General features: G+C 45.7%; 1 protein-coding gene across 7 annotated transcripts in view; it reads right to left on the bottom strand.

Moving 5' to 3' along the window:
• The window catches only part of LOC144736000 (rho GTPase-activating protein 5-like), a 31,101-nt gene extending 20,345 nt beyond the window's left edge, over nt 1-10,756 (bottom strand). The window contains exon 1 of one of the 7 annotated variants that reach the window (XM_078618627.1): nt 10,675-10,756. The gene's annotated coding sequence lies outside the window, so the exon portion shown is untranslated. Of the gene's footprint in view, nt 1-936; nt 5,139-7,748; nt 8,019-10,555 lie in introns of those variants that run through there. The other 6 variants (XM_078618629.1, XM_078618630.1, XM_078618626.1 and 3 more) reach the window with 6 other exon arrangements.
• Between the last annotated feature and the right edge of the window lie 366 nt (nt 10,757-11,122).

Raw genomic sequence — 11,122 nt, forward strand, 5'->3', positions numbered from 1 at the left:
AAAGCTGTGTGTAAAGCTAGGCCGCAAGCTAGTACACAAGAACACGTTAATATTATGAATCTTTATAGTTTCTGCGTGGATTAAATATCGACCGTTCTATAATTTTCGGGGGGAGGGGTGCGTCAAGCGTATGTACGCAGGTGGGGGGGGGCGTGTAAAAAGTACGCGTGCGTACAGGGGGGGGGGGAGGGGTCAAGTTGACAGATGTTTGCGTACGTACTAAATGGATGGCCCCTAAGTCCCCTCCCTATCATTCTTATGCCACTACTACCATGGTTATTGTTCCCGTGAACTTCACTGGTCGATTCCTTCACCCATGTTCAGACTCAGTCTATAAGACACTGACTGTTAAAAAATAGTCTGTTTTATTTTATTTAAAATGACCCTTAAACCGTGACTAATCACAGCATGGCCAGGAAGTAGGCTTTGTGACGAAGGTATGGCCACGGTAATGTCACATCGCGCCCTTCACATCGATAAACCAGTTTGGTTGTTATTGACGCATGAGCACGTATGCCCCTTCACAAAAGGAGGGCACCTACATACCAAGACACCCACACGTTTACCTATATAAGTCACTCTGGACTTCACACATTATTTCCTTCTCTCTTTCTCGCCCAGGCTCGAAGCAAATGTTGTGACAAACGCTGCTTTTTTTACACTTCACACTGTCGATGAGCACAGTACTAAAGACCCAAAAACGTCAAGCAGGCAGGAACAAAGGGCAGTATAAAAGTTGTAATAGGGGCCAGATTGTTATCGGGCCAGATTGTTATCAGAAAAGCTTGGGTAAAGGGATGAATGGGAGGGATTTCCAAAGACGAGCAGTGTGTGAGGAAAGAAGCAGCAAGTGAGGTGACCTGCAGTGGTCAGTCAGTGAGCGCGTGGGTGGGCGAGTGTGTGAATACGTGGGAAGGCGAGCGGGTGTGTTGTTACCTGCAGTGTTGTGGGGAGCAGTCATGTAGTGGTTTGCACGCTGCACTACCAACCCGGCGACACGGGTTCGATTCCCACTCACGGCCAACACAAGTGACGATAATTTGAACCGATGATGGGCCTCCCCTAGGTCAACTCAGCCTTAAATGAGTACCTAGTGCGGTGGGTAAACTTCGCTACTAGAGAGACAAAGGTGGTCGGGTGTGGTGCTGGCCACCCACCATCTCGTGCGCAATGCCGGCTTTCATAGGTCATCACTAACAGGCTATATGGGAGATCTTTATCTTTGTGTTGCACTGTTGCTGGTGGGTGAACGTGTGAGTGATTGGGTATAGTGTGTTGTAGTCATCTGCAGTGATGGTGGTGGTTAAACAGTGCGGATGCGATATGGCAGTTAGTCTGGTAGACTGCGTCCATAACATAGGTAAGTGTGTTGTTGTGACCTGCAGTGTGGTGAGAAAGTGGGCGAGTGTGAGTGGGTGTGCGAGTTTTTAAGTGGGTAGGCGAGTCGATTAGTGCCTGAACGAGTATGTAGTGTGTGGTAGTCACCTATAGTGTAAGTGGTTGTGGTGGTTGAACACTGTGGTGGATAAGACGAGACAGTCTGTCTGGTAGACTGAGTCCTCAACATGAGTGGAGGGATCAATGATTGAAGCTCATGGGGACAATAACCATGGCATTCACGACCATATGAAGCACCATGTTAATATGAAGCACCCTGTTAAATATTTGAGACTCTGCAGTCCAATGTTTTCGAAACTTTCCACTGAGACCACAGACCATACTGCTAAAAGACGTCACGTGTTTTTACAACGGGCACTGTACAACGCGTAGGCATCAGTGAAGCAGCGTACACAAACAGGGATCTTGTAGCTCACAATCCACACCACACAAACCCTTTTACTATTTTATTACAATTCCACTTGTTTACCTGGAGAGTCTCAGTCATGAGACTCTTTTAGGTGGGTCCTGCCGCATTATCGCAGTAGGGACCAGACAATTTGTTAATTCGCTTCCCAAATCAAACTTATTTGCAGCATAATTTTTCAAATGTGGCAAATCCAGACCGTGTAAGTGGCACACAATGGCCTACCCTCTTCTTCGATTGTCTAACTAGGAAGCGGACAGTGCGTAGAATTTTTAAAGCTAATATACAATTCACTTCATTTATCGGGGCCGCCTACCAGATTATAACCACAAACCTCTGCAAAAAGCAGGGAACGCGCTGCCACTGAGCAAGTTCTACATAGCCCTGCAAGGGCCCATAACACAACATGCCTGTTGATCACCCATCCACTTGGAGAAGGGGGACTTAGTGCGGGTGTCAGTGAGAGGGGTGATGATGTTAGTGCTGGTGTTAGTGAGAGGGGTGACGATGTTAGTGCTGGTGTTAGTGAGAGGGGTGACGATGTTGGTGCTGGTGTTAGTGAGAGGGGTGACTATGTTAGTGCTCGTGTTAGTGAGAGGGGTGATGATATTAGTGCTGGCGTTAGAGAGAGGGGTGACGATGTTAGTGCTGGTGTTAGGGAGAGGGGTGACTATTCATAATCAACGTTTTTGGGTTTAGATTGCATTATTTATAAATGTGTCGTAACCCTCCACCACCCGACACGGCCAATCAGTAAAAAAGTGTGACGTTGACAAAAGACAAATAGTTCACTGCTTTAGCCCACCGGTGTGTTGAAGCGTGAAACCACAACATTTACAATTTGAGTACGAGGTTTCGCTGGTAATTGCATCCAGCATCATCGGGAAATGTGCCAGAATGGTGAGGCTCTGCTCTGTCTCCCGTTCTTATATAGAGCAGCAGCAGGGTGACGTCATCATTAACTAATTAACTCATCAGGTGCAACGATTTGAGGGGGGGGGGTTATTGTAATTATATACTAGATTAGTAATCAGGCAGTTGTTACGATGCGAGTTGTAGATTAGTAATCAGTTGGAATGTGTTTTATTGTGATTATGCTACATTAGTAATCAGTGTTTATTTTCCTATAAGGAATTGTAATGTATCTTATTTAATAATACGCTTCCAGGCCGCACTAAGCCTGTAGCTCTCTGAGCGATTAAAGTTATTTCTGTTTCTCTCAATTTCAATGGATTCTCTAATTAGTCTTTGCCAGAAGTAACTAGTTTTACACAACACTTCAACGTTGTAAAAATCAATTGAGTGTCCCTGTTGGCAAGCATGTTCTGCCACTGCCAACAGTTGTGTTTGCGATAGTTTAATATTTCTCTGGTGTTCTTTTAGTCTTACCAATATAGCATCTGCCACATAAACAATTAATCCGATATACACCTTCTGTTGATAATTTAGGTAATTTTATCTCAGGAGTAACTGACAAATTAGTCCGTGTTTTGCAAAAGCAAAAGATGACAGTAAGATTTGGTACAGTACACAAAATTCAACAACTAGTAACTTGCACTAAAGACGAAAGTGTCATCCACATACCTCTTTTGATGTGTTATCTCTATTTACCAAAGTCCCAGTACCTGACACCCTAACAATAATTGAGGACTTGGTCCAACATGGATTGAATTCGGATGTACTGCGCTGGTTAGGCATTGCCTCACCAACACCTATTTTACCTGGAATGGCACCTTCTACAAACAGAATGAGGGTACCCCTATGGGCTCCAACTTGTCACCAGTGATAGCCAACATGTTCAAGGAAAAGATTGAATCAGACGCCATCCAGACATCCACCCTGCGTCCTTCCCTGTGGAAGAGGTATGTGGATGACACTTTCATCATTTGGCCACATGGCCTCCCAGCATTGAACCACTTCTTGGACTACATCAATTCCAGACACCCATCCATCAGATTCACCATGGAAGTGGAGAAAGATGGTAAACTACCATTCTTAGATGTCTACAGGAAAGCCACCCACACAGATTCCTACTTGAAACCTGATTCCCACCACCACCCATCTTAAAATAATTATCTCATCAAAATGCTATACCACAGAGATCATGGCATTTGTGACCGACACCACCTGGCCAGTGAATTAAGACATGTACATCGGGCCCTCAGGATGAACGGATACTCTGACCGCACCATCCGCCAAGCTGTTTCTCCCACCATACAGAAACAGCCACATGAAACTCCGATCAAAAATACAGTAATCCCTCGCCACTTCGCGGTTCAAGTTTCGCGGCCTCAGTGCATCGTGGATTTTTCAAAAATATTCATAAAAAAATTCAAAAATACCACCATATCGGCAGCCGTATTGTGGAAAGCAGCGTTGTTTCATCGTGATGCGCGAGAGAAACGGTTTCCCAGGATGCCAGACAAAGAGAGAAACTCTCTCAGAGGCTTTGTACATACCCACGGGCACTCAGACAAGGCACGTGATTGGTTCCCGGTGCGAGATCGACGAATGAGAGCACGAGTGGATGTATCCCGTGAGCTGATTGGCTGCGCATCATCGTTGTCATCGTCGTCGTCGTCATTACTGGAGTCAAGTCTCAAGATACTACTGTCATCGGTGAGTGTAGAACACCATAATACGTATCGTATGAGAGAGAGTGAATGTATAATATTAAGGTTTTATAATTAAATAGATGTAAGTAAAATATAAAGTAGAAATATACATATTTTAAACATTCTGGTAATCACACACACATATACGGAAATTCCTAGGGGGCCAATCCTACTTCGCGGATTTTCACCTATCGCGAGGGGTTCCGGTCCCCATTAACCGCGATAAACGAGGGATCACTGTATAACTTTGTCATACATAGTAGGCGTGACCAAAAAGATCTCCAAAATTCTAAAAAAACATAAGATCCAAGTCCGATTCAGTACAGTACATAAAATCCGTGATCTAATTCCATCTGTGAAAGATGTCATTCCTGACTTACAATACCCTGGAGTCTACAAACTGAGTTGCAGTTGTGGTGATTGCTACATTGGAGAAACGAAACGTCATATCTCTGATCGTGTCCGCGAGCACAAGTCAGATCTGAAACACTGCAAAACTGATTCTTCCGCCGTTGCCTATCATTGCTACAACACTGTGGGCTCTCATGAAATTGTTTTTTTCCGGTGCTCTGAAAGCCTCCTGGCTAACATCAAAGGTTTGTACACGAGGCCATCCAAATATACAAACACAGACATAATTTCCACCGTGATGGGTACAAACTTAGTAATCATTGGAAAGATGTTATTATCTTCTTGGTTCTTTCGGTAAAGTCACGTAGAAGGGAAGTAATAAAATAATACAAATAAAACATAATAAAATAAAATAATTCTCACGACGTTTCGGCTACAATGCAAGCAGCCGTCTTCAAACGGCTGCTTGAAGACGGCTGCTTGCGTTGTAGCCGAAACGTCGTGAGAATTATTTTATTATGTTTTATTTTTTATTATTTTATTACTTCCCTTCTACGTGACTTTACCGAAAGAACCAAGAAGATGAATCCCTGCAGCCACGAAAGCTTTAAATCGAAAGATGTTATTAACCATGCAAAAATATTTAACTACACATTTGAAGCATTCCTGGCAGCGATTTCAGCCGCACCACCTCTACATAACAAAAGGCTCAGTCAACCATTCTACACAACACTCATTTCCTGGCAGCGATTTCAGCCGCATCACCTCTACATAACAAAAGGCTCAGTCCCATTTACACACCCCTTTACATCATCCGCACCTAGTTTACACAACAAAGGCTAATTCCTAACATCGTGCTTCAGCCGCACCGAACCTCACAAAAATATTCAGGGCCTACCTTGGCTCCTCCCACCCTCAACCAGTATATATACAAGGACTGTTTTCTTGGAATTTCTCTCACTTGATACAGCTATCGTGCTGTGACGGTTCCACCTGAAGACGGAAGCTTGTGTTGCCTCTGAAACGTCGTGAATTTTATTTTATTTTACTTTTATTAATTTAATTTTTTTACCTACGTGACTTTACCGAAAAAACCTAAGAATAGTGGATTGACAAGACACTGTGAATTAGTTCCAAGTAACATTGCAGATAGAGCGTAAGGATTTGGTGACTGCTTAACACAACTCAGTGGCACTGAACATTGTTCTGTAAATCTCTATATAAGCTGCACCGTTGCCTATGCAGAAAAGGGTAAGTTCACAGCGAGTAAGGAAGCAGTGCTCAAGGAAGTAGTGTCGTGTGGTATAGTTGTGTGTAGTTAGTATTGTGGTTGTCTTTGTTGCAGTGACTGTGTTGAAAAAGTGTAGCTGTGTTGTTTGAGAGGTCATGTTGTAGCTGTGTTGTGGCTGTTTTGTCGGAATGTGTAATTATGTTTGTGTTGTCGGCATGTGTAATTCTGTTTGTGTTGTAGGGGTGTGTAATTCTGTTTGTGTTGTAGGGGTGTGTAATTCTGTTTGTGCTGTAGGGCTGTGTAATTCTGTTTGTGTTGTAGGGGTGTGTAATTATGTTTGTATTGTAGGGGTGTGTGATTCTGTTTGTGTTGTAGGGGTGTGTAATTCTGTTTGTGTTGTAGGGGTGTGTAATTCTGTTTGTGTTGTCGGCATGTGTAATTCTGTTTGTGTTATAGGGGTGTGTAATTCTGTTTGTGTTGTAGGGGTGTGTAATTCTGTTTGTGCTGTAGGGCTGTGTAATTCTGTTTGTGTTGTAGGGGTGTGTAATTCTGTTTGTGTTGTAGGGGTGTGTGATTCTGTTTGTGTTGTAGGGGTGTGTAATTCTGTTTGTGTTGTAGGGGTGTGTAATTCTGTTTGTGTTGTAGGGGTGTGTAATTCTGTTTGTGTTGTAGGGGTGTGCAATTCTGTTTGTGTGGTAGGGATGTGTAATTATGTGGCTATGTTATAGGAGTATGTAATGTTGTAGCTGTGATGTGGTTGTGTTGTAGGCGTAATGCTGTAGCTGTGTTGTGTTGCATTAGTGTAATGTTGTAGCTGTGTTGTGGCTGTGTTGATTGTAGGAATGTGTAACGCTTGAGGTATATTATGGGAATGTGTGTGCTGTAGCTATAATGTTTGTGTTGTGGTTGTATTGAAGGCGTTATGATGTATTGTAGGGATATGTATTGCTGTAGCTATGTTGTTTGTGTTGTGGTGTAGACGTTATGATGTAGCTGTATTGTAGGGATATGTATTGCTGTAGCTATGTTGTGGCGATGTTGTAGGAATGTGTAATGCTCTTGCTGTGTTGTGGCCGTGTTGTCGGCGTAATCCTGTAGCTGTGTTGTAGGAATGTCGTGTGGCAGAACAAAGCGAAACATTTAGCACCAAATATAAAAGGCACAGATCGGCAGGGAACACGTCTCCTCCCTGGCACTGTCCATCCACACGCAGCTCTGCCGAGTGTTGGTGCTGTCGTGTTGTTATTATACGGTATTGTCACATTGCAGTGTAGTTGTTGTCACACTGTCGCAATGTAGTAGTAGCAGTGTGTAGTAGTAAGTGTGTAGTAGTAAGTGTGTAGTAGTAGCAGTGTGTCGCGTACACGTCTGCTGCGGGAATGTTGTAGTGGAACGGACGTTGTTGTTTTTACACAGAGCAGTATCTACCCACCACTGCCATACGCCACAATACCGCCCTTACTATGCGTGCTGCATTGTGATACAGTGGTAACTGCAATGCTCATATTGTGTGTAGTGTGGTGGTTCTGATCGCTGTGGTGGTAGTTGTAAGGTTGTGACTTGCTGTGGTTATTGTAATGGTAGCCGTTGTTGTGGTTGCATGGTGGTCGTCTTGGTTGTCGTGTAGTTGTGGCTACTGTATCGTCGTGGTTGTTGTAGTCGTGTTGATTGTGGTGGGTTTTGTGTGGTTGTTGTAGTCGTTTTGATTGTGTGGTGGTTGTGGTGGTCGTGGTTTCCGCATCCCGACCTGTAGGCCCAGGCTTACGCCGCCGCCTCGCTCGCAGCTCCAGGATAATCACTCCACTCTCTCTCCCCCTCCAAACTCGCAAATGATTTCACTCTCACTCTGCTCGCTCATTACTCCCCTCACTCATTACTCCCCTCACTCTGCTCGCCAATTACTCCTCTCACTCTGCTCGCTCATCAATCTCTCACCCTCGCCGCACGCGCGCTCACTTCTCTACGATCGCGCGCGGCTGCTGCTCTCGTCCGCACGCGCAGACTCGGATCACTCCCCCCCCACATCGCCCCCCCTCGCACCCTGCCCCCTCTCTCGTCTCCCCCCCCCTCTCTCGTCTCCCCCCCCCTCGCTCACCTTGCACCCTCCCCCCTCTCTCGTCTCCCCCCCACCTCGCCCCTCTCTCGTCTCCCTCCCACCTCGCCCCTCCCCTCTCTCTCGTCTCCCCCGCTCACTTCGCCCCCCCTCGTCTCCCCCGCTCACCTCGCACCCTTCCCCCCACCTCGCCCCCCCTCTCGTGTCCCCCCTTCTCGTCTCCCCCCAACCTCGCACCCCCCCCCTACCTCGCACCCCCCCACCTCGCACACCCTCCTCCCCCGCTCACCTCCCCAAATCTCCCCCCCTTCTCACCTCCCCCTCTCGTACCCCCCTCCTACCTCGCCCCCCTTTTCTTCTCTCTTCTATCCCCCCATTCTCTTACCTTCTCCCCCCCTCTCTTCTCCCCTCTCTCTCATCTTTCCCCTTTCCTTCTCTCCCCCTCCATCTCCCCGCCCTTTTTTTAAAGGTTTTTTTTTACGATCAGTGGAAACAAGATGCTCGGTGAAGTCGGCACTTTGCTTCGTCCCCCCCCTCGTCCTCTCCCCCCGCTATCCCCCTCTCCCCCTTTCTCCTCTCTTCTATCTGCCTCCCCCCTCCTCTCATCTTGTCCCCCCCCCCTCTCTTCCCTCCCCTCCCCCTTCCCCACTCTCCTCCTCTGCCTCTCTCTTCCCTCCTCTCCCCCCTCTCTCCTCCTCTCTTCCCCCTCCTCCTCTCGCCTCCCCCCTCTCTTCTTTTTTCTTTTCTTTTTTTAATTTCTTTTTTGTTTAATTTCTATTATTTCTTTGTTTCCTTATTTTCTTTTTCTCATTTTCCTTTTCCCCCTTGTTTTTTCCTCCCTCTCCTCCTCTCTCTCCTCCCCTCTCTCCGTGTGGCGCACATGTCTCAGCTCATGGTGCACCCCCTAAACCGCATTCACTGCACAAACCCATGTGCAACAGTAATTCCGATAGCCTGATGCGCAAACGGGCAGTGGTTCTTAATCTTTACCTGCAGCTTTGCACCCCTTTGATTCGCAATCGTATTTTTTAATGTAAATAAATACATACGCTTGACGATACGTGCCCGTAATTAATTAGTTGTTGATGATTTACCTTCTAAAACAAAATCTGGCCATATCTCGCAACCCCAAGAGGTGCGTGCATTCCATGGTTAAGAACCACTGCTCTAGGGGTTACTATAGTCACAACTCTACAGATTACTTACAATGGATTACTCTGCCGATTACTTTCGTTACTACGTTACATATTATTCTGGTAGTTACATATTGGTCTAGTCACTCCTCTAAAGAGTGCCCGAGTAATTACTCCAATCACTATGTTACTATGTTACGATAGATTACTCTACAGATTGCTCGAGTGATGACCAGTGGATTACTCTCGTGGTTACTCTGCAGATTACTCGAGTGATTACCCTACAAATTACTCCAGGGATTACTCATCGACGTTACTGCCAGCGATTAACCCCAGCGATTTCCGTCTTCGCTCCCACGTGTTTAAACTCTGTGTGCCTCCCGTACGTATTGCTGTACTGTATCGCACTATATTCCTGTGTAGTAGTGTGCACTGTTCATAACTATGCCGTAATTATAATATATATTATAAAATGTCCCCCCCAATATATTGCTATAAAATAGATTTCTGTCTATATGATTGTGGTTATGGTTGTACTTTATTCATCCCTAATCTCTGCCATTACATACAATGAAACAAGAAAAGGTAAAAAAAACAGAGCAATGGAATACAATACACTATTAGACATTATTGTAAAATATAAATAAAAAGTCCATCCTATGTGTTAGTGAATTTTTTTATATTTAGGCAGTAAATTCGTTTTCAAATTTAGATTTTTTTTTTCGGGGGGGGGGGCCCTCCAGACCCCCTGGAAGATTTGGTCTCCCCCAATGTTGACTCCATGGCAACGGCCCTGGATCATCAAAGATTTTTGGGTTAGATCGCATTATTCTAAATGTCGAAACCCTCCACCACCCGACACGGCCAATCAGTAAAAAATGTGTCATGTTAACAAAACGCCAATTAGTGACTTATTCAGCCTACCGGTGTTTGAAGAATGAATCCACAACGTTTAGAATTTGAGTACGAAGTTTCGCTGGTAATTACATGCGCATCTCCCGCCTTGTGTGATGCAGATAGGATTGTTTCCTGAAAAAACGTTCTATTAAATTGCAGTTCATATAGGTAGGCTAAGAATTTACCTTGTTTTAACTTACAGTATTGGCATTACTAAAGACATACAGTATATAGTTTATACAGTACGGTACTGTAAATTGCTCTGTTTTGCTAAATTATCACCATTCTTTAAGACTCCTGGGTAGGCTAGGTCATCTTCGACTTATGATATTTTTGACTTACGATGGGGTCGTCTTAACGCATCCCCATCGTAAGTAGAGGACCTGTACTCGATAATTTCAAGGCAGCGTAATTGACGAATGTGTTGAGTTTTGTGTGTACTCCAATGTATTGTGTAGCACTGCAGTTTACCGAATATCCTGTATTGTACTAGGCACAGTAGGTCTCTATGCTGTGTGTCGTATTGTGTGCACGTATAGCACTGTGTATATAGTATTCCATGTTGTGTACTATAGTGAGCTGCGGTGTACTGTTGCTGTCTGTGCTCCATCACCAGCGCTGCAGGCCCCGTCTCCTCCTCACGGCTTCCTGTCGTGACGACACAGGCCCCACGTGGTGGGGGTGGTGGGGGTGGTGGGGGGGGCGTGTCGCTGGAGGCGGGGGGGATGCGACGGACGACAGCGACGAGAAAGGGCGCGGGGACCCCGCTGGGGGGGGGGGGACACGACGGACGACGATGACGAGAGCGCCGACGAGGGGGGGAACGTGACGATCGACAGCGCCATGGAGGGGAATCCCGGGATTTGCATGACGTGTGATGCCATTGGTCGAAATATGGAGCATGAGGTGGGGTACCTGGGGGGGGGGAGGGTGCGACGGACGACAGATTTCGCTGTGCCCGTTGAATTAATGCAATCGGTAACTCATTGAAAAAAAGAGAGATTACAACTCTGTAGCAATCCACTGGTGGATGAATAT

This window comes from Lampetra planeri, chromosome 58 (genome assembly GCF_965212315.1).
Source record: "Lampetra planeri chromosome 58, kcLamPlan1.2.h2, whole genome shotgun sequence".
NCBI classification, from domain to species: Eukaryota; Metazoa; Chordata; class Hyperoartia; order Petromyzontiformes; family Petromyzontidae; genus Lampetra; species Lampetra planeri.